This window comes from Piliocolobus tephrosceles, chromosome 9 (genome assembly GCF_002776525.5).
Source record: "Piliocolobus tephrosceles isolate RC106 chromosome 9, ASM277652v3, whole genome shotgun sequence".
Classification (NCBI taxonomy): domain Eukaryota; kingdom Metazoa; phylum Chordata; class Mammalia; order Primates; family Cercopithecidae; genus Piliocolobus; species Piliocolobus tephrosceles.
This window is the reverse complement of record NC_045442.1, coordinates 35,142,155-35,163,028: the sequence shown is the minus strand read 5'-3', so window position 1 is coordinate 35,163,028 and position 20,874 is coordinate 35,142,155. Positions and strand designations below refer to the sequence as shown.

Sequence of the window (20,874 nt, the reverse complement as noted above, 5' to 3'; positions counted from 1 at the left end):
AAAAAGTCCTTGCCTCCTTTGAAAATCACCTACCCGCTTGTTTCTATCTAATCAATTTGGTCCAAGTGTTCTTTTTCATCACTAGTACACTCCACCAACAAATGTGGGGGCTTTTCTTCGTCACTCTTCTTCTTCACCTCTGCATTTAAAGCAACTGAACGTTGACCAACAACTTTCTCCTTCTTGAAACTCTCTTCCTTTGCCTTCCATGACTCGCTTCCTACCTGTCAGAGAGAGCCTTCTCTGCATCTCTCTTAGACGTGGTCTTTTCTCAAGTTGTCCTCAGTCTCCTTTTACCAGATCTACTCCTGAGCAATATCATCATTCCCATGGTTCAGCTCTGTATCTGACTCCCAGATCATATCCCTGGCCTGATATATGAGAAAATCTACACATTATAATTTCCAACTCAGTCGAGGTCATTTGCACCTGCATTTCTTGCTGCACTTAAAAACTCAACTTACTCAAGTTTAAACATTTTCCCTCCAAAGGAAATTTTATTTGATTTACTTATTCCCGTTGGTATCTCTTCTCAAACCAGTGTCTCTCTGTGTTCCAGTCATGCTGGCCTTCTTTCCGTTCCTTTAAAATGCCACTTTACAGCCTGTGTTACCTCTATTAGAAACTTCCTTTCTTTTCCCAGCCTAGTAAACTTCTTTAGCTTGAATGTCCCTTTCTCAGGGAAGTCCTTCCATCCTTATTAATGCTTAGCATTTTTTTTTTTTTCAAGTTGGGTTCTCTCTCTGTCACCCAGGTTTGAGTGCAGTGGCACAGTCATAGTTCACTGCCTCACTGCAACCTCAAACTCCTGAGTTCAACCAGTCCTCCTGCTTCAGCCTCCCAAGTAGCTGGGACTACAGGTACAGGCCACCACACCTGGCTAATTCTTTCTCATTTTTTTTTTTTTTTTTGAGACAGAGTCTTGCTCTGTTGCCTAGGCTGGAGTGCAGTGGCACAATCTCGGCTCACTGCAAGCTCCGCCTCCCAGGTTCACGCCATTCTCCTGCCTCAGCCTCCTGAGTAGCTGGAAGTACAGGTGCCCGCCACCACGCCTGGCTAATTTTTTGTATTTTAAGTAGAGATAGGGTTTCACGGTATTAGTCAGGATGGTCTCGATCTCCTGACCTCATGATCTGCCTGCCTCAGCCTCCCAAAGTGCTGGGATTACAGGCATGAGCCACCATGCCCGGCCTCTTAAATTTTTTTTGTAGAGACAGGGTCTCGCTTTGTTGCCCAGGCTGGTCTCCAACTCCTGGTTTCAAGTGATCCTCTCACCTTGGCCTCCCAAAGTGCTGGGATTACAGGCATGAGCCACTGAACTTGGCCAGGACTAGTCTGTTTTGATCTCAGTTGTACCTCCAGTACCTGGCTTATGGTTGAGCCTTATATAACTATTCACTGATGAACAAAAGAATACATGAATACAAAGGCATCAAACAGTATAGCATATTTGAAGATCTATAGTTTTATGACTGAAGCATAAAGGGAATTGAGTGAGGGGATGGGAAAGGGGAAGCAGCAAAAGATGACACTGAAGTGGCATGCAGGGGTCAGCTCACTGCAGGCCCCGTGAGCCTTGTCGGGAAGCTTGATCTTTATTCTGTATGTGGAATTGGGTTTGCTAGGGGTTGCAATCAGGAAAGTAAGACAATCAGTTGTATGTTTTGGAAGATCACACTGAAAGTGCTGCAGAAAACAGAGATTAGAGAGGATGCATACTTCTCTAGATGAAGGGGAATGAAGACATGGACTATGTGTTTGGGTTGTTTGTACTGAAGATCTGCTGCTTTTGCCTGCCCATCATCAACTCGTATTTCTTCTGACAACAGTGCTCCCATTTGCCTTTTATAAAAAGTATCTATTCCCCACTGAATGCTGTTCCGCTAAGACTGTCAATAAAGATGCCCCGCCCTCCCACCAAGGGGCAGGAGTATGATCTGAACTAAGCCAATCAAACGTTCTCTCTCTGGAATCAGAGACGCAAACTGAGTGACACAAGGACTGAAAAATGACTGGGGCTCATTCATCCCAACTGTGGCCTCCGAAGAGACTGTTCATTAGTTCCTGCTCCCTGGATCCCCAGAGTTATCCAATTTCCTACCCTTTCTTGGTTGTCTAGCTTTTTAAAATAGTCTGTGTGCTGTCCATATCTTTCTCATACATTCTTTTTTTTTCCTTTTTTGCTTAAGTTAGCCAAAGTTGGTTACTGTTGCTATCAACCAAAGTACCCTAATTGATACAGCACTGTATCCCAAACTTGCCTGAATATAAACATCATCTAAGTTGCTTGTTAAAAATACATATTTCGGGATCCTACCCTAGCAAAAATCACTGAATCAGTAACCCCAGGGGAAGAGCCTAGGAATCTTTATCATTAATACATTTTTTTCTGGTAGGTTTTAATAACCAGGCAAACTTGGCAAACACTGAACTAGGGAAAAGACTGCAGGGAAAGGAAAGCAAAGAAACTGATAGACATAGCGATAAGTTGGATGTGGTGAATGAGGGGGAGGGACCTGACTTGAGTAACTATCAGTATGCTGATGCTCTAAAACCTAAGGAGAAGCATGTTTATAGGGTAACAATGAATTTAGTTTTGGGATATGTTGATATTTAGATAATGCAGGATATTTAAGGGAAAACAGGTAGCTAGTAAATGGTTCTGCCACTTACTAATGTGTGACCTTGGAAAAGTTACTTAGCCTCTCTGTGTAATGGAGATCATCATCATCATCATCATCATCATTATCATCATCATCATCATCTTAGTAATGATAATACCTATTCATAGGGTTTTTATGACACTTCATATAAAGCACTTAGAACTGTGCCTGGCACATGTAGGTACTACATAAGTGGCAGAGAAATGAATGAAAAAAGTTGGATATAAGGGTCTGCATTTTAGGAGAGAAGACTAAGGCTTCTGAGTTACGATCCTAGAGGGAGTGACTGAAGTCACGGAAGTTAATGATCTAAGAATGTATGGACCTACAGTATATAAAAAACAGAAGGACCTCTACTTGGTAGGCTTTTTGTCTTATTTCAACCTATCAAAATTCTTAGACAACATTTCATCAATTCTATGATGACTTTTTTCACATTTTTAACATCTCTGGAAAAGGAAGGCCTCTAGCCATCAATGACATGTCATTGTTTAATTGTCAGAGTTTTCTTTTTTAGCGGTGCATAAAATAATGATGTGTCTTTCAATAGACAGCATCTTAGATTTGATGATATGAGAAGTATGATCTCTCTTCTTTGAACCTCAAAGACATCCCATATCAGCCTCTTCTATAACATTTATTTTAGCCTGCTGAATATTAGAGTTGTCCATCAGCTACTAGACTGCAAGAACCCCAAGGGTCAAGACATCTGTGACTCTTCCTTTTGTTTCTCAAAGGACACACTAAATGGTTTTGCCTGCAAAAGACCCTTAATAAAAATTGCTTGGATTAAATTGAATTCTAAAGCAGGATATAAATTATTTTTAGAGTTGCTGATATTTTGCAATTAGCCTTATTGCAATTCCCGTCTCTTGCTCTGACATGTGTAAGTACACACTTGTTTTCAGATTACTAACATTACACCTAATCCAAAGCATCTACAATGTGAATTCCCCAGGTTGATGGTTACATGAACTGTTTCAAGAAAACATATTCAGCATTCCTGGGAATATTAAAAAGATAAGACCAAAAATCTTACACAAAGTTATATTGAGAATAGAGAACGCTGTTCATACACCTATTGATAACTGTGTAATTACTACAGATGTCGATACTTTATGTGTTATCTTAGTTTGCGCTGTCTGTTCTTTCTGTTAATGAAGTTTTATTCCTTTTTCTTGTTTATATATGAGACTTTGGGTGGCCATTACCCGTGTGTTCAGTCTCACCAAATCCCTAGGGGTCAACTACATGCTCAGACATGCGTCATTATGGAAGTAAAGAGCTCACCTCCTCCCCAAGCCTACTTTTTGCACAGAACACACCTCAAGCCTTGGTAATGTCCAGGTCAATTCTCTTGGTCTGTTCCAGCTGAATTTTCTACCATCCTTCTTTCCACTACTTCTGACTCTGCCATCCCACTGCTCAAGTGCTAATATCACTTCTCGCCTTCCGGATCCTAGATCACATTAGCCTCTCTTCTTTTCCAAGGCCACAGGTTAATAAAGCCTCTCCAGTGTCACAATAAGAAAGAGGAATTCAATTGCTGTCACCGATGATTGCTATTTTTTTTCTCTCTATGGCTCTTTCTGTGCTGTTTGCAGGGCTGTTTTGTTCTCAGTGGAATTTCTCGTCTTCAGGTGGACAGCCATATGTGTCTGTATCCAGTCAGTCCTCTGGCCCCTGTTTCTTTTTACAGTACAATCTTGCATTGTGATCTTGTTCACTGAGTACTCTCTCCTCCATAGAACTCACCAAGGATCCAAGGGTACTTTGAGTACTCTTAGCATTAAGTAAACGGGTTACAAGCATGTCATGTCGCTATAATAATATGTAATGCTTCAGTCTTATCATCTACTTTTCCCATAATCCTGAGAGAAATTTGCAGTGCATCCCATGCCCACCAAGGTTCAGACTCATCCTGTCCTCCAAGCCTTACCTCTCCCAGCATACTGCACACTGCCTCCTCCCCATAGGCTGCCAGCCAAATCAGACAACATCCAAACTCCCCGTGGACTCAGGCACCTCTCAATCTTTGTTCCTATTATTCGCCCAAGCCTGGAATTCTCTTTCCTCCTTTTTGGCTACTGAAATCCTATTCATTCACTCAAACCTGACTGAAGTAGGACCTCCTTCATGAAGTCTCCCAGTCTTCACCTGAAAATAACTATCTCTTTCTCTACTCTCCCACAACAGCTTTCTTGTATTGCTGTGTCTGTACTTCATTGTGTCTTGAATGATTATTTGTACTTAGCTAATTCCCCATAAAATTTTAAGTTCTTTGTGGTCGGAGACTCCATCTGATCTCAGTATTCCTTAAATCAGCCCCAAAATGCCTTATGACGTTTATTTAATAGTTGACTACACAAAGGCAGAGAGATTGTTTACAATGATACAAGTATCGTAAAAATAATATTCCAGAGGAGTAAGATGAATACCTAGAAACCCTTGCAATTTTGAATTCTCTAAAATTAATAGCAAAGTCAGTTGCTGAAGAAAGCACACTAGTCTGGAAATTAAGGGATTTGCGTGTTAGTCATGGTTCTGCCTTGGTTAGGTCATGTTTCCTCTCCGGCTTAGTCTCCTCATAGCTAAGACGAGGGGGTTGCTCTAGGTCATTATTTCCCAAACCTTAATTTTTGCAGTATCTGTACGATACCTGTGTTTTATTTGCTTAATAGTTTAAATCACCCAAGGCCTAACATGACTACCAACTTTAGCCCCATCCTAAATAAGAATATCTGTGAAATTGTGGTTTCATTGCAGCAGCTATGATTTGTTAACATAAATTAAATATAACTGTTAAGTAAAAATAAAAATCAAAGCACCATTAAAATAACTTCCAATGCCACTAATGGCACATAGTTCATGCTTTAGGAGGTACTGGTTTAGATTCTCCCTGAAGTTCCTTTCAGCTCTAAGGGCTTTAAAATCTTCTCTGGGGAAGTTATGCCCCCTCTTGAGCCATTTAACAAAATGCATTAAATGAATCTTGAATGGGAATGTTCAGCATTAGCCTCAGGGAATAGAATGTAACTTAATAAGGCTTCCAGCACCTCTAATGACTGGGATTCCACCCTTTTTATGCCTCCCCTCTGAACGAGGTGCTGTTTGCACATTCTGCCTGTTCTGCAGCCTCCGCTTTCCTGCAGAGCCCTGTGTGTGTCTGCCTGCCCAGATCTCCCCTCTGAGGGCTGTTTATGTTTGCACACTCGGCTTGTCCTGTGGACTTGTCTAACTAAGCTCCCCTTTGAGGGCTGTATATTTTGGCACAGTCTGGCTCTCCATGGGATTCATTTGTCCATTAACACCTCTTGTCTTGCAGTTATAGTAAAGTCTTTGCTGCCCTTGCCTCAAGCAAATAAGCCCACACGATTCTAAACTTAACTATTCTTCTGTGTATTTCCATTTATTTTCTATACTTTATACAATGAACATGTATAAAGTTTATAATAAGGAAAGCTATAAATTTTGCTTTTTAAAACTGTGAAGAGGACATTTGGTTGCAGATGATGGAATAAAGGCATTGCAACTTAATTCTCCTCTTTCGAAACCAATTTGACAACAATGAAAATAATGTAAAGCAGCCTTAAGAAGAAGGCCATTATCAATGAAGCAAGTAAACAGCCATAATACCAAGTACCATGATGACAAAGCTTACTTACGATGTGCTGGGCTTGCTTGCTTGAGGCAGGATGAAGAGTCCTGAAAACTGTCACAGCCTTGAAAGCACACTAAGAACTCTAAAAGTATAGGTGGAAGTGGAGTGTGTCTCTGTATAGACTTAGCTCCTCACCACAGAAAAGACTGAGTTGAAGAAGAACCCATAATAAACTCTGGCTTTTATTATCATTAATTCACTTTTATTATTTGCCACATGTTCTTCTAGCCAAAAAAGATAGTGATAAAGAAAGGCGTGAGCTTACCAGATAGTAACACAGAGTCTAGATCTAAGGGAAATTGCTGTGAGCTACACTGACCTCTGGAATGTGGAGAACAGAAGAGGGAGTGTGCTCCCAGAGCACAGGAAATGCAAACTTGATGGTAGGAAGTATGAACAACAGATCCTAATAGAGATAGTATGCTGCCCCCATACACATACTTCTGCAAATAGATGGCTCCATTCAAAGATGAGTAATAATTAGAACAGGAGAAAGAAAACTGTTTATCTGACGACACTATTATTGTGTATGTAGAAAATTCAAAAGAATCTACAAACTATTAGAATTACTAAGTGAAGTTTGCAACATCACTGGATATAAGGTCAACATACAAATGTAAATTTGATTACTATCTACTATCAACAACTGCAAAGAAAATAGAACTTTAAGAAGGATATAACTTCAAAAACATCAAACACCTAGAAATACATCTAATGAAGGTAGGTAAGACCTCTGCCTTGAAAACTATAAAACCTTATGGAGAGGAATGAAGAGATCAAAATAAATGAAGGGATTTACTATATTGTGGAATGAAAGATTCAATGTTGTAAAGATGTTAATCCACCCTAAAGTAAACTACAGATTCAATGCAACCTCTATCAGAATTTCAGCAGGTTCTTGTGCAAGTTAATAAGCTGAGTCTAAAATTTATACGACAATGTCAAAAGCCAAAAATATCAAAAGTAATCTTGAAGAAGAAAACCAAAGTTGGAAGAGACTTATACCACCAGATATGAATACTTATTATAAAGCTATAGTAATTGGCCAGACACGGTGGTTCACACCTGTAATCCAAGCACTTTGGGAGGCTGAGTCGGGCAGATCACAAGGTCAGGAGATTGAGACCATCCTGGCTAACATGGTGAAACCCCGTCTCTACTGAAAATACAAAAAAAATTAAGCGGGCGTGGTGGCGGGTGCCTGTAGCTGCAGCTACTGGGAGGCTGAGGCAGGAGAATGGCTTGAACCCAGGAGGCGGAGCTTGCAGTGAGCCAAGATAGCACCACCGCACTCCAGTCTGGGTAACAGAGTGAGACTCCATCTCCAAAGGAAAAAAAAAAATTAAGCTGTAGTAATTAAGACATCAAGGTTTTGGTGCAAGAATAGACAAACTGACAAATGAAATGTAATACAAGGTCCACAAACAGACCTTTACCTATATATGATCATCCGATTGATGCCAAAGGCACCAATGCAGTATACTGGGGAAAGGATGATCTTTTTCAATAAATGCTGTTGAGTCAATTGAATATTCATATGGAAAAATGTTTATTGACTCCTACCTTATACCATACAATAAAACAATTCCAGATGGACTGCAGATCTAAATATGAAAGGTAAAACAAGGAAGCTTTTAGAAACATAGGAGAACATCTTTGTGACAGTGGAGTATGCAAATATTTATTACACAAGACACAAAGAATCTTGATCATAAAGAAATAAATTGATAAATGGACAATGTTAAAGTTAAGAATGTGTGTTTATCAAAAGACACCATTGAGGCCAGGCGCAGTGGCTCACGCCTGCAATCCCAGCACTTTGGCAGGCCGAGGTGGGCGGATCATGAGGTCAAGAGATCGAGACCAGCCTGGCCAACATGATGAAACCCTGTCCTTACTAAAAATACAAAAATTAGCTGGGCGTGGTGGCACGTGCCTGTAGTCCTAGCTATTTGGGAGGCTGAGGCAGGAAAATCGCTTGAACCCGGGAGGCGGAGGTTGCAGTGAGCCGAGATCATGCCACTACACTCCAGCCTGGGTGACAGAGCAAGACTCTGTCTCAAAAAAAAAAAAAAAAAAAAAAAAAAAAAAGACACCATTGAAAGAATGAAAAGGCAAGTGACACAGTAGAAGAAGATATTCATGGTACATATATCTGTCAAAGGCCTCATATCCAGAATATATAAAGAAAAGGATAGACAGCTTGATAGAAAAATGAATAAAACCCTGAACAGACATCTCATAAAAGTAACTATCCAAATGGCCAATAAATACAGGTAAAGGTGCTGAACATCATTATTAATCACGGCAATATAAAACAAAATCAATACTACTACATGTATCTGAGAATGGCTAAAATGAAAAAAAAAATCAAGTGTTGACAAGGCTGTGGAGAAACCAAAATTTTCATACACTGCTGGTAGGAATGTAAGTTTGTACACTTTGGCAGTATCTATTAACGCCAGATGTAAACATATTTTATGATCCTGCTACTCCATCCCTAGGTATACATCCAATAGAAAGGTACATATATGTTTACTAAAAGATGTCCACTAGATGTTCCTGGCAGCACTGTGTGTAATGGTCAAAACACTGAAACTCTAAACGTCCATAAACAATAAAATGGATTTATAAATTGTGGTACATTCAAGTGAGATACCTTCCCACAGTGAGAATGAGCAATCCACAACTATACTCAAAAATATGGATGCTTCCCACAAACACAATGTTGAGTGAAAAAATCCAGACACAAAAAATACTCCTCTATGGTTCCATTTATAGAGTATAAAACTAGCAAAATTATTCCACATCATTAGCAGTCAGGACAGTGGTTACTATTCAGACAACAACGACTGGAAGGGAGAACTTGGGGAGAGGGATTCTGGGTTGCTAGTAATATTCCAATACTTGATCAGGGTACTGGATACATGGGCATCTTCAGTTTGTGAACATTCATTGAAAATTCACTTAGGATATGAGTACATTTCCATACGTGTGTCATGTTTCAACAACAAGTTTTTGAAAACCCTACCTGTTTCCAATATTTCACGAAAGGGAGATTTCACCAAAAAATACATATTTCTGGCTTCTCCTGAAAACATCTGAAGATTGTCCATGGTGGCTTATTTCTAAGAATCCTCTGGAACTGAGCAGAAGCTGTATCCTTGAGATAGGGTATACACAATTCACTACCCACTTAGCTCATTCATGTTCCATGTCTAGCCTTTCTAGGCATCTGAGTTTGTGACCCTGGGAATCAAAGCCTGTCTATTGGTTCTTTTTTTTTCTTTTGGAGACAGAGTCTTGGTTTGTTGACCAGGCTGGAGTGCAGTGGGGCAATCTTGCCACACTGCAACCTCCGCCTCTCAGGTTCAGGTGATCTCCTGCCTCAGCCTCCTGAGCAGCTGGGATTACAGGTACCTGCCACCAAACCTGGCTAATTTTTGTATTTTTAGTAGAGATGGGGCTTCACCATGTTGGGCAGGCTGGTCTCAAACTCCTGACCTTAAGTGATCCACCCATCTTGGCCTCCCAAAGTGCTGGGATTACAAGCATGAGCCACTGCACCCAGCCTTATCTATTGGTTCTTTCACTCAATTCTGAGTCCCCAGGATAGAGCTCACTCTTTGCCCTGTATGCTCTTTCCTTCTGCCCTCTATTCTTCCCCTGCCCCAACTCTCCACTCCCACTGTGGTTGTACCTCAGCACACTCTCCAGTCATCTTACTCTGAAGGCTTCTCTCCTGGCCTGTGCTGGCACTCATCTGATTATGTCTATTCTCACATCCCCCAAGTCCTTCTCACTCTCCCCTTATCTGCTTCCTGATTTCATTAATCCATTCACTCACTCACTGACCGACAAACATTTATTGACTACTTGTTATGTGCCAGACTGTCTATCAAGAGCAGGTGAATGAAGGGATAGTCTTTGCCCCAAGGGCCCTACCCTCTGATGAGAAGTAAAGACAGCCTGGGAGAGTCACTATACAGATAAAGCAATATAAGAACGCGGCAAGTCTGAGATTTATTCTGTCTGGGAGGAGAATGTGGGGGTTCTGGAGAGTCCTTGTGGAAGAGATGGTTTGTGAGCTGTACTTTTTAGAACTGGCAGCTATTTAGATTTGCAGAGAGTAAAGGAGACTGTTCCAGACAAAGGCTGGGTTCTGGGTTCGTGTGGAAAAGAGTATGTATTTCACTGGGGCTGTATGTCCTGAAAGGGAGCAGTGGGAAGTTAGGGTGGAAAATAAGCTGGGGTCAGACCATGGAGCGTCATGGAGGCCTTACTACAGACTTTCTTGTATAGGTAGTGCAGACTATTAAAAGGTTTTTAAAGGCAGAGTGCAGAGCCAGGAGTATAAAGAGTCTTTCATCCATGTTCATCTCTCCTACTCTCTCTGAGTCACTTAGTTTCCCCCTTAAGCTCAACCTATCATTACTGCCAATCTCATCTCCAAATACCCTCAGAAGTCTTGTCTCCGATCAGCACAGCAGATCCTAGATACTGTGAATGATGGGCACCACCACTACTTTCTCCCTATTGCTTTGCTGATAAGCCAGGTGTCTCCTGAAAGTGTGACTGGATGAACTGGCTTCTCCCAACCAGATTTCACTGTGACAAACAGGCAGGTGGAGGATGAGGCAAAGCCACACAGTTCTTGTCTCTGCCCTGAGATGCACCTCACAGGTGGTCCTGTGGCCTGCCACTCCCTTGGGGATCTCCTGATGAACCCTAAGCAGCCTGAGACCAAAGCCCAGTCCTGGCCCTATGTAGGCCCCACCTTCCTCTTTGCCACTCAGGTCTTTTTTTCTTCACTGAGTGTTTTTTCTTGGTCCACCTCAGCAGGACATTGCCTCCTTTAGATCAGTCCCACTACAACTCCTTCACAGTTGAACAGCCATTTCCAGTGTGCCAAGTACAGTCACGCAGTACATAACGACGTTTCAGTCAATGATGGACTACATATACAATGGTGGACCCACAAGACTACAATAGAGCTGAAAAACTGCTATCGCCTAGTGACATCACAGACATGGTAATGTGGTGTGACACATTACTCACGTGTTTGTGGCAATGATGGCAAAAAACAAACCTACTGTGCAACCAGTTGTATAAAAGTATAGCACATATAATTATCATGTATAGTGCCTAATATTTGATATGATAATAAATGACTTTGTGACTGGTTTATGTATTTATGATACTATAGTTTTCATCATTATTTTAGAATTTACTCCTTTTACTTATTAAAATTTAACAGCCTCAGGCAGATCCTCCAGGAGGTATTCCAGAAGAAGGCATTGCTATAGGAAATGAGAGCTCCAGGCCGTGGAACAAGATTTTCCAGGGGGACAAGATGTAGAGGTGCAAAAAAGTGATAATTTGTTTTTTTTCCACACAGAGTCTTGCTCTGTCACCCACGCTGGAATGCAGGGGTGTGATCTCGGCTCACTGCAACCTCTGCCTCCCGGGTTCAAGCAATCCTCTTGCCTCAGTCTCCCGAGTAGGAAACTGATGATCTTGTCCGCTTGTAGGCCCAGGCCAATGTGTGTGTTTCTGTCCTAGTTTTTAACAATAAACTTCAAAAGGTGAAAAAATTAAAAAATAAAAAACAGAAAAATCTTAAAGAATAAGGATATAAAGAAAATTTTGTATAGCTGTTAAGCTAAATGTTATTATACAAGCATCGACAAGTTTCAAAAAATTAAAAAGTTTATAAAGTAAAACAGTTACAGTAAGCTAAGGCTAATTTATCATTAAAGAAAGAAAATCTTTGGCCAGGTGCAGTGGCTCATGCCTATAATCTCAGCACTTTGGGAGGCCGAGGCGGGCAGATCACTTGAGGTCAGGAATTCGAGACCAGCCTGGCCAACATGGTGAAACCCCATCTCTACTAAAAATACAAAAAATAGCCGGATGTGGTAGTAGGTGCCTGCAATCGCAGCTACTTAGGAAGTTGAGGCACGAGAATCACTTGAACCCAGGAGGCAGAGGTTGCAGTGAGCCGAGATCATGCCACTGCACTCCAGCCTGGGCGATAGAGGTAAACTCAGTCTCAAAAAAACAAAAACAAAAACAGAAACAAAAACAACAACAAAGAAAAACTTTTAAATAAGTTTAGTGTAGTGTAAGTGTACAGTGTTTATAAATTCTATAGTAGTGTACAGTAATGTCCTAGTCCATCTCATTCATTCAACACTCACTCACTGCCAGTCCTCCTAGCTCCATTCATGGTAACTGCACTATACAGGTGTACTGTTTTTTAATCTTTTATACCATATTTTTCCTGTACCTTTTCTATGTTTTGATGTCTGGATACACAAATACTTACCATTACATGACAGTTGCCTACAGTATTTAATATGGTCACATGCTGTACGGGTTTGCAGCCTAGGAGCAATAGGCTATATTACATAGTCTAGACATGTTGTAGGCTATCCCATATAGGTTTGTATAAATACACACTATGATGTTCACATAAACAATGAAATTGCTAACAATGCATTTCTTAGAATATATCCTTAACGTTAAGTGATACATGACTCTACTCAATCCTGTTGGATCCTCACAGACAGCCTCTGAGAGCATGGAAAGGCAGAGATCAGGTCTTTTGACTTAAAATCTGCTAGTCTCCTCTTTTTATACAATAGATATTCAGAAATATTTGTAGGATAAACAAATGATTCTATGTACAAATTTCTCTTGAGGATTAGTTACTTTTTTATTCTTTTTTTTATTTGGATGGGTTGATTTTTTATTTGGATGATTTTACAAGAGGTTTGATATAGAAAATCTGATGTTAGGATAATCTTCCTTGAGCCAGGTATCACACAAGTGGTTCCTGGGGCTCTGGCTTAAAAAACAAACAAACAAACAAACAAACCCAAAAAACCTTTTCAAAGATAAATGTGTTCCTCAAAATGTTACACACAGAGTTACCATATGACCTAGCCGTTTCACTCTTAGATATATACCCAAGATAAATGAAAACACGTATACACACAAAAAGTTGTACACAGATGTTCATAATAGCTGAAAAGTGGACGTAATTCAAATGTCCATTAACTGATGGGTGGATAAATAAAACATGGCATATCTATGTAGTGGAACATTATTCTATAATAAAAATAAATGAAATATAAGCACACATTGCAACACGGATGAACCTTGAAGACATTATGCTAAGTGAAAGAACCCAGTTACAAAAGACTGTATCTTGTATGATTTAATACATAAGAAATGTCCAGAATAAGTAATTCTATAGAGACAGAAATTATATTAGTGATTACCTGGGGCTGGGAGGGTTGGGAGCATACAGGTAGTGAGTGCTTATAGTTATGAGGTTTCTTCTTGGGTAATGAAAACGTACAGAAAGTGATTATTGTACAGTTCTGTGACTATGCTAAACACCTTTGCATTGTATCCTTTAAATGAGTAAATTGTAACTCATGTAAGTTATATGTCAAATAAAGCCATTATAAAAAAGATGCATGTTCCTTAAGCAACATTTAGAAAATAAAGAAATATACAGAGAAGAAACAACTTACCCATTATTTTACTACTCAGAGATAACCACACTTGACATTTTTGCTATACCCTCTTCTTATTTTTTTTCTGTGTATCCACATGCACATGCATGTGTGGCTGCACCAACAAACACAACTAGGGTCATTTTCAATATTCAAGATTGTAGCCTGCTTGTTTGGTTTAGTATGAATCATAGCACTTTCCACAAAAGCTATAAGCAGGGGTCCTGGGGTCAGACAGGATCCTGGGTAGGAACTTTGTTTCTGCCCCTGGCATACTACGAGGCCTGGAGAAACTCTGTAATCTTTCTAACCCCCAGTTTCTGTAACTGTAAAATGGAAATGATGACACCTACTTTCCATGCCTGTCACGAAGATGAAACGCAAAGTTCAATAAGTGCTATTTTCCTTTGTTCCTCCCACCCCTCCTCCCTTTAGTGAGAGCTGGTTTGTTTCTCTCAGTTGCAAGGCAGACTGCTCTCACCCAGTGCTGTTGTCCCCACTCCCTGCCTTTGTTTAAACGAAAGTGTTACCTCTTTCCCAGGAGTACGAAGCACACAGGTGGAGAGTGTAGGCTCTAGATCCAAACCTCCTGGGCCAAATTCTGTCTCTGCCACTAACTTGAGCAAGTTCCTTTACTCTCTGTGACTCATTTTTTTCATCTTTAAATATGCGTAATGGTAGTACTAAATTTATAGGCATTTTTTTGAGGATGAAGTGTGGTAGTATTTGCAGAGAACACAGCACATTGTTAACTATTTTTGCAATTTATTTACGTAGTATTCTACGTTCTTCTTTCAAACTTCTAGTTGTCCAGTAATTTGTTAAGCTCCAGACTTACAGTATTTCTTTACTACAATCTGAAGCAGAATTCTGCGGCTCCAAACTCATAATCGTTGCTCATCCACATCCACTAGTTCACAGCACAAAGCAATTTTTGTTTGGCAAATTGAGTAGTTAAAAATGTTGTTTCCATTAATTTTACTACCTACATACCTCCTGGAGGCAGGGCAAGGCAGTTTAGTTAAACCAAACCAAACAAAGCATTTTAGGGGGCTTATAAATGAGTACTTATTTGCAGTTGTTCTAAATCATCTCAACCAGATGGGCATGTTTTAAATATTTCCAAGGAAGAAAATTTCGCAAGCTTTCTCAATAACCTGTCTTAATGTTTCCAACCATCATCAAAAGTTCTTCTGAAAATCTAATTGTGGGATGACTCTACAATTTATCATCCAAACCAGGACATTGAATATTTACTACCAAAGTAAACTGGGACGATTCTGGACAAACTGGGACACACAGATATCATCCTGTATGGCCATTTGTCCTGTTCTGAGTGTCGCCCACATTACATTACTCGGTACTTAGCAGAAAAGAACAACTGGTTCCCATGGTCTACATAACAACATTATATTCTTAAGCTTTTACTTTTTTATCAATTTGTGGAATGAAGGAAAAAGAAACAGAAACCCAAGCAGACAGACAAAACTTGAAGAACTTTTTTTTAAATTCTATTTTAAGTTCCAGGATACATGTGCAGAATATGCAGGTTTGCTACATAGGTAAACATGTGCCATGGTGGTTTGCTGTACCTATCAACCCATCACCTAGGTTTTAAGCCCAGCAAGGATTAGCTATTTGTCCTAATGCTCTCCCTCCCCTTGTCCCCCATCCGCTGACAGGGCCCGGAGTTGATGTTCCCCTCCCTGTGTCCCTGTGTTCTCATTGTTTGACTCCCACTTATGAGTGAAAACATGCGGTGTTTGGTTTTCTGCTCCTGTGTTAGTTTGCTGAGGATGATGGCTTCCAGCTTCATCCATGTCCTTTGCAAAGGACATGATCTCATTCTTTTTTATGGTTGCACAGTATTCCATGGTGCATATGTATCACATTTTCTTTATCCAGTCTATCATTGGTGGGCATTTGAGTTGGTGCCATGTCTTTGCTATTGTAACTAGTGCTGCAATAAACAGACGTATGCATGGGTCTTTATAGTAGAATGACTTATAGTCCTTTGGGTATACACCCAGTAACGGGATTGCTGGGTCAAATGGTATTTCTGGTTCTAGAAAAACTTGGAAGAATTTATTCCTTGTCCTTGATGATGATACTTACAGAACACTTAATAGGTATACTAGGTGAGTGTCTTAAAGTATTGTTTTATTAAATCTTCATAAAACCTGTATCATCATCATCATTATTGTTATTTTGCAGATGAAAAAATGGGTCACCGAGAGAGAGAGGGAGAGAGACAGCATATCAGCCAAGGCTATACAGCCAGGATCTTCCCAAAGTAGAAGTCCAGAAGCTGCATTCTTAGCCAACATGCTCCCCTCCAGGCCTCCTGCAAGATCCTGGCAAGACAAGACCTTTTGCTGCAGTGCCCAGCCCAGACTGGCTATCCCTATAATACTGCGTTATAATAAAAATACTTCAAAACACTTCAAAGGTGTGAAATACACATTATCTTATTGAATCCTCACAACCCTGTGAGGTGGTTAGTGAAGGTTATCATTCTTCTCATTTAACACATGAAGGAAATTGAGACTCAGGAAGGAAACGTAAGCTATATAGAGAAAAAGTGGCATAGCTAGGATGATGACCTAGGACTTGGCTCTGACTGCTCTTTTCACCAACTGCTAATGACTTAACATGTGATCTTCCTCATGGGCATTTCCATTTTAACTGAGTTGTTCTGGAAAGGCAAAGCCTGCCACAAGGGATGATCTTTGAACGGGGGATTTTGGCCATCATCGCACATGCAAGGGACGCATTTGGAGATGCAGAACCTTTCTAGTGGCCTTCAAACTACACCTCTTATGTAAGTTCCTTACCTGTTCTCTAGAAGGCCACGCTAAAGACCTAGGGACACAGAAGCAACCACAGTTTTTTAAAAGTTGAATTTATTTTCTTAGCAGGTAGATTTTCTACCCATTTTCTCCAAGACTTTGTGCTAAGGCAGCACAACGTCAGGCCATCAGTAACCTGCCCATGTGCCCAGGGAAGGTGTGAGAGACAGCATGAGCTGGAGAGCTGGGGAAAACTTGCCCCTGAACACAATGTGCTTACGTTCAATAACTGGGTTAATTTCTCTACTTCCTAAGGTGGGACACAGAAGGGTTTGAGTTAGAGGCTCTCCTATGGAAGGGGAGGTGACTTAGTTCCTGTTGCTCCAGATGGAAGAGGAATAATGAAAAGAAAAATGGGTGAGAATTATAGAAGGTCAAATTCTTCTCAATAAAAGATATTTTTCCCCTCATTACCATAATCTTTTCTAGACTTAGCTGCCCATGGAAGTAGTGAGTTCTACATGGCTAACTGTACTCAAACACAGGTAGATGACTTGCTTCTCAGGAAGGGGATAAGGTAGTCTGCAGTGCACAGATATCTCTTGGGGAGCTTGTGAAATGCAGGTTCCTAAGTCATATCCCAGAAATTATGATTTCCAGGAAGCTGCATTTTTTACAAGCTTCCCCACTGACGCTGACACAGGTAGCCCAAGCAACACTGCTGTAAAGGGATTCCTACTGGAGTGTGAGACAGGATGAGGTGTAAGGCAGGGGTGAAGGAAGAGAGAGAGGAGGGCTCACACACATCCCTTCTGAGCTGAACCAGATGGTTGGGTGAACTTTACTCTTTTAGTCTAATATTAATCTTCTTTTTGGATGTTTATTCCTTAGTTTCCTGACAGAGAATGCTTGAGTGACATATGAGGTGAGAGATTTGGGGTGTAATAATACCATGTCATGGAAACACTCATAAAGCCGTGACCCCATGGCATATGAATTCTACGTGGGTTTTGCACAGGTATTAAATGTTCTGTGGTTGGCTTTTGGAAGCCTGCTCTATCCTGACACCAGGATTTCTAAGCTGGCCTGGAGGGAAGCAGGCCTGCAGCTTCCTGGTGTTTGGAGCAGATGGGAAAAGAGTCTGAAATATTCCTTGTCATCACCTCCAGCTGACAGACCACAGGCAAAGGAGGCAACAGGGAAAAGTCAGACCAGCTGATACAGGAGAAAAGAGGAATCAATGGTGATGCCTTGTGAATGTTTCCTTCGTGTTTCTCTACAAATGGATGGTGTGTGTGTGTGCGTGTGTACATGTAAGTGTACCAAATTGTGTAGCACTTGTCTCTGACTGGAGACAGTAATAAATCAGGGGTTACAAAACCACCACTAGCTACCTCCTACAGGCCCTGTCAAAGAAACAGGCCTTTGTGAACACAGCTGAGCACGCAGGATCCCCAGTACTGTGGCCCCACCTCATGGGATAAAAATCACACATCTGGGATCAAGCGTGCCAGATGTGCAAAGGGCTAACATGGAAAAGACACTGCTGGGAAGACCACATAGCTCTCAAAAACATTAGTGCAGGGTTCAATGGGTTTTGTAACCTTAGTCACCATAATGCTTTTATCAGACTTAAGTAGCAGACTTTTTAATGTGCCCTGATTCTTTGCCTCAGCATGTCAAGAAGGATGCAGAAGAACTAAACTCTTTAGAAGAAATCCTGTTGACCCTGCTGAGGCAGTGACAGTAAAGATTCAGAAGCGCAATGAGTCCTGGTTGAAGTCCTTAGATTAAAATCAATTTAAGTGTACGATCCTGAGTCAGTTACTTTAACTTCTGTAAACTTGCAATTGTTAATCTATAAAAATGAGAAATGCCGTATCTACCTCATAGGTCTGTTGTGGGGATTCAGTGAGATGGCAATGAGAAAGCCCCTAGGTCAGCGACTGGCACATTTCAGGAGCCATGGCTGAAGGTGGGGATGAATACTGCTCCAGGAGGGATGGGTAGACAAAGGGAGATAACTTCCTGTCGGCCAAGCCCCAGAAGTCTGTGGGCATAGAGCAGTCTCAAGATTGTCCTTTAAGATTCTCAGATTACTGGGGCTTCTGGGAGAAGTGTGGCCTTGTTATTTTCTTTGAAACCTTGATTGACTTCTCTTTCTCACTACGCCCAACAACTCCTTTCTCTGCCTTGAGGTTCTCTTATACATCTTTCCTTTCTGGGCTTCAGGTTCTTTCCCCTCACCCCCACCCTGGCAGGAAAAAAAATCAGGATGTTTTTCCTTAGAGGAGCAGTGACATGGGACTTGAAGATTAATGAGTCACTCAAGGTTTCCACCCAGCTGAGGAAGACAGAGAATTCCTAATTCCTGGCAATCTACTCATTGTTTTTGTGAGTTTTAAATTAAAAATAGGTAAGACTAGTGCTAACGGGTATGGGGTTTCTTTTTGGTGTGATGAAATGTCCTAAAATTAGACAGTGGAGATAGTTGTATAACTCTGTGAGTATACTAAAAACCACTGAATCATACACTTTAAAAGTGTAAATTTTATGGTTTGTGTTATATCTTAATAAAGTTGTTATTTTAAAAAGTCTGATTTTTTTTTTTTTTCTTTGAGATGGAGTTTTTTACTTGGTGCCCAGGCTGGAGTGCAATGGCTCGATCTCAGCTCACCACAACCTCCACCTCCTGGGTTCAAGTGATTCTCCTGCCTCAGCCTCCCCAGTAGCTGGGATTACAGGCGCCCATCACCAAGCCCAGCTAATGTTTTGTATTTTGAGACAGAGTTTCACCATGTTGGTCAGGCTGGTCTTGAACGCCTGACCTCAGGTGATCTACCCATCTTGGCCTCCCAAAGTGCTGGGATTACAGATGAGATCCAATGTGCCTGGCCAAAAGTCTGATTATTTAGTTAGCTTTACATTCTTCTGTACTTCTCTACTTTTAATTAAAATGTAAAATATATTTAACGATAAATTTAAATTACAAATTTAAAACATAAATTTAATAAAAATATAGAATTATACCATATCGCATTTTGAATTAAGATGACATACCACCTCTATCCCTCCAAATCCACTTTCATTCTCATTGTCTCTCTCTCTCCTCCTCAAGTACTAGTATACCTGCCAAAATTCAATTTATCCTTCTAGATTTATCCCATGAAGACTTTCTTGGTCTCCATCAAGAGGTATCTTTCTAATCACTTTTCAAATCTGTGCTAAGTTATTCCTATCTGTTTTGCATGGGACTAGGCTCAAGGATGCACAGATGAGCAGGGGTAAAGGAAGATATTAACAATACCATTCCTAAGATCTCCTCTACCCAGAAGTCTCTTGTTTACCTCTTCCAGGATAGCTCCCCAGTCTGCATTTCAGACCAGGACTGATGCCCAGGCAACCTTCCTGCCTCCTGGGTCCTCCAACTCCCAAACAGCTGCCACAAAACTTCATACCCATTTTCATTTACTTTACTCTCCTAATTAAGAACTCCAATGACTCCAATTACACACAGAATCCAACTAAGTGTTAAGGGGTCTTCTCTGAGACAGCTATTTTGTATCTCACTGGCATCTCTGGCCACCTCACAACTTTCCCACTCTATTCTAGCCAGCTGGTTTATGGGTCTCTGCAAGGGTTCCTGGCAGGTGGAATCCTAGCCACAAGCTGCTCCTTCTTTGCCCCTCACCTTTCTCCAAGGCCAGCTCTGAACATTCCTTCTCCTTGAAGGCAGTCTTCCCCTAAGGAATCTTGTTTCATTTACCTGCTGTCTCTGTGCTCAACTTGCTGTCTATTGTTTGCCCTTCCTGCTGCTATCTGCATGGTACGGCTCCTGTTGCTTTATGCCTTCACAGTACAGTATGGTACTCAAATGAATGCTGTCTTCTCTTCTTTAAGACAAACCTTCTGCCTGCTTTGAACTTTCCCTCTGTACTAAGAGGAAGCGTTTTTGTGAATGTTTTTTTTTTTTTTGGTCTTCTTTTTAAAATAAGAAGCTGATAATTAATTAATTAGCTCTGAATTGCCTATAGGCTATTTTTTCCCTTTTTTTGGCGTTGGCATTAGAATAAAAAAACAGCATTTAGTAGTGACCTGGTAGTTGGATACATTGCTTTGTCTGCTCAGACCCCATCTACCAATTCCCTTAGTTTTTTCACATAAAACAGGCCCACCAGATGGTACCATAGAAGCAGCCATTTTCTACAAATGGGACCCTGGCTGCGGCCACAGAT

The 20,874-nt window shown here is 40.8% G+C and overlaps 1 protein-coding gene across 4 annotated transcripts in view; it reads right to left on the bottom strand.

Annotated features, from left to right (window-relative positions):
- Window positions 1-20,874, bottom strand: part of HPSE2 (heparanase 2 (inactive)) — a 795,759-nt gene that overhangs the window by 85,015 nt on the left and 689,870 nt on the right. The window lies entirely within an intron of this gene.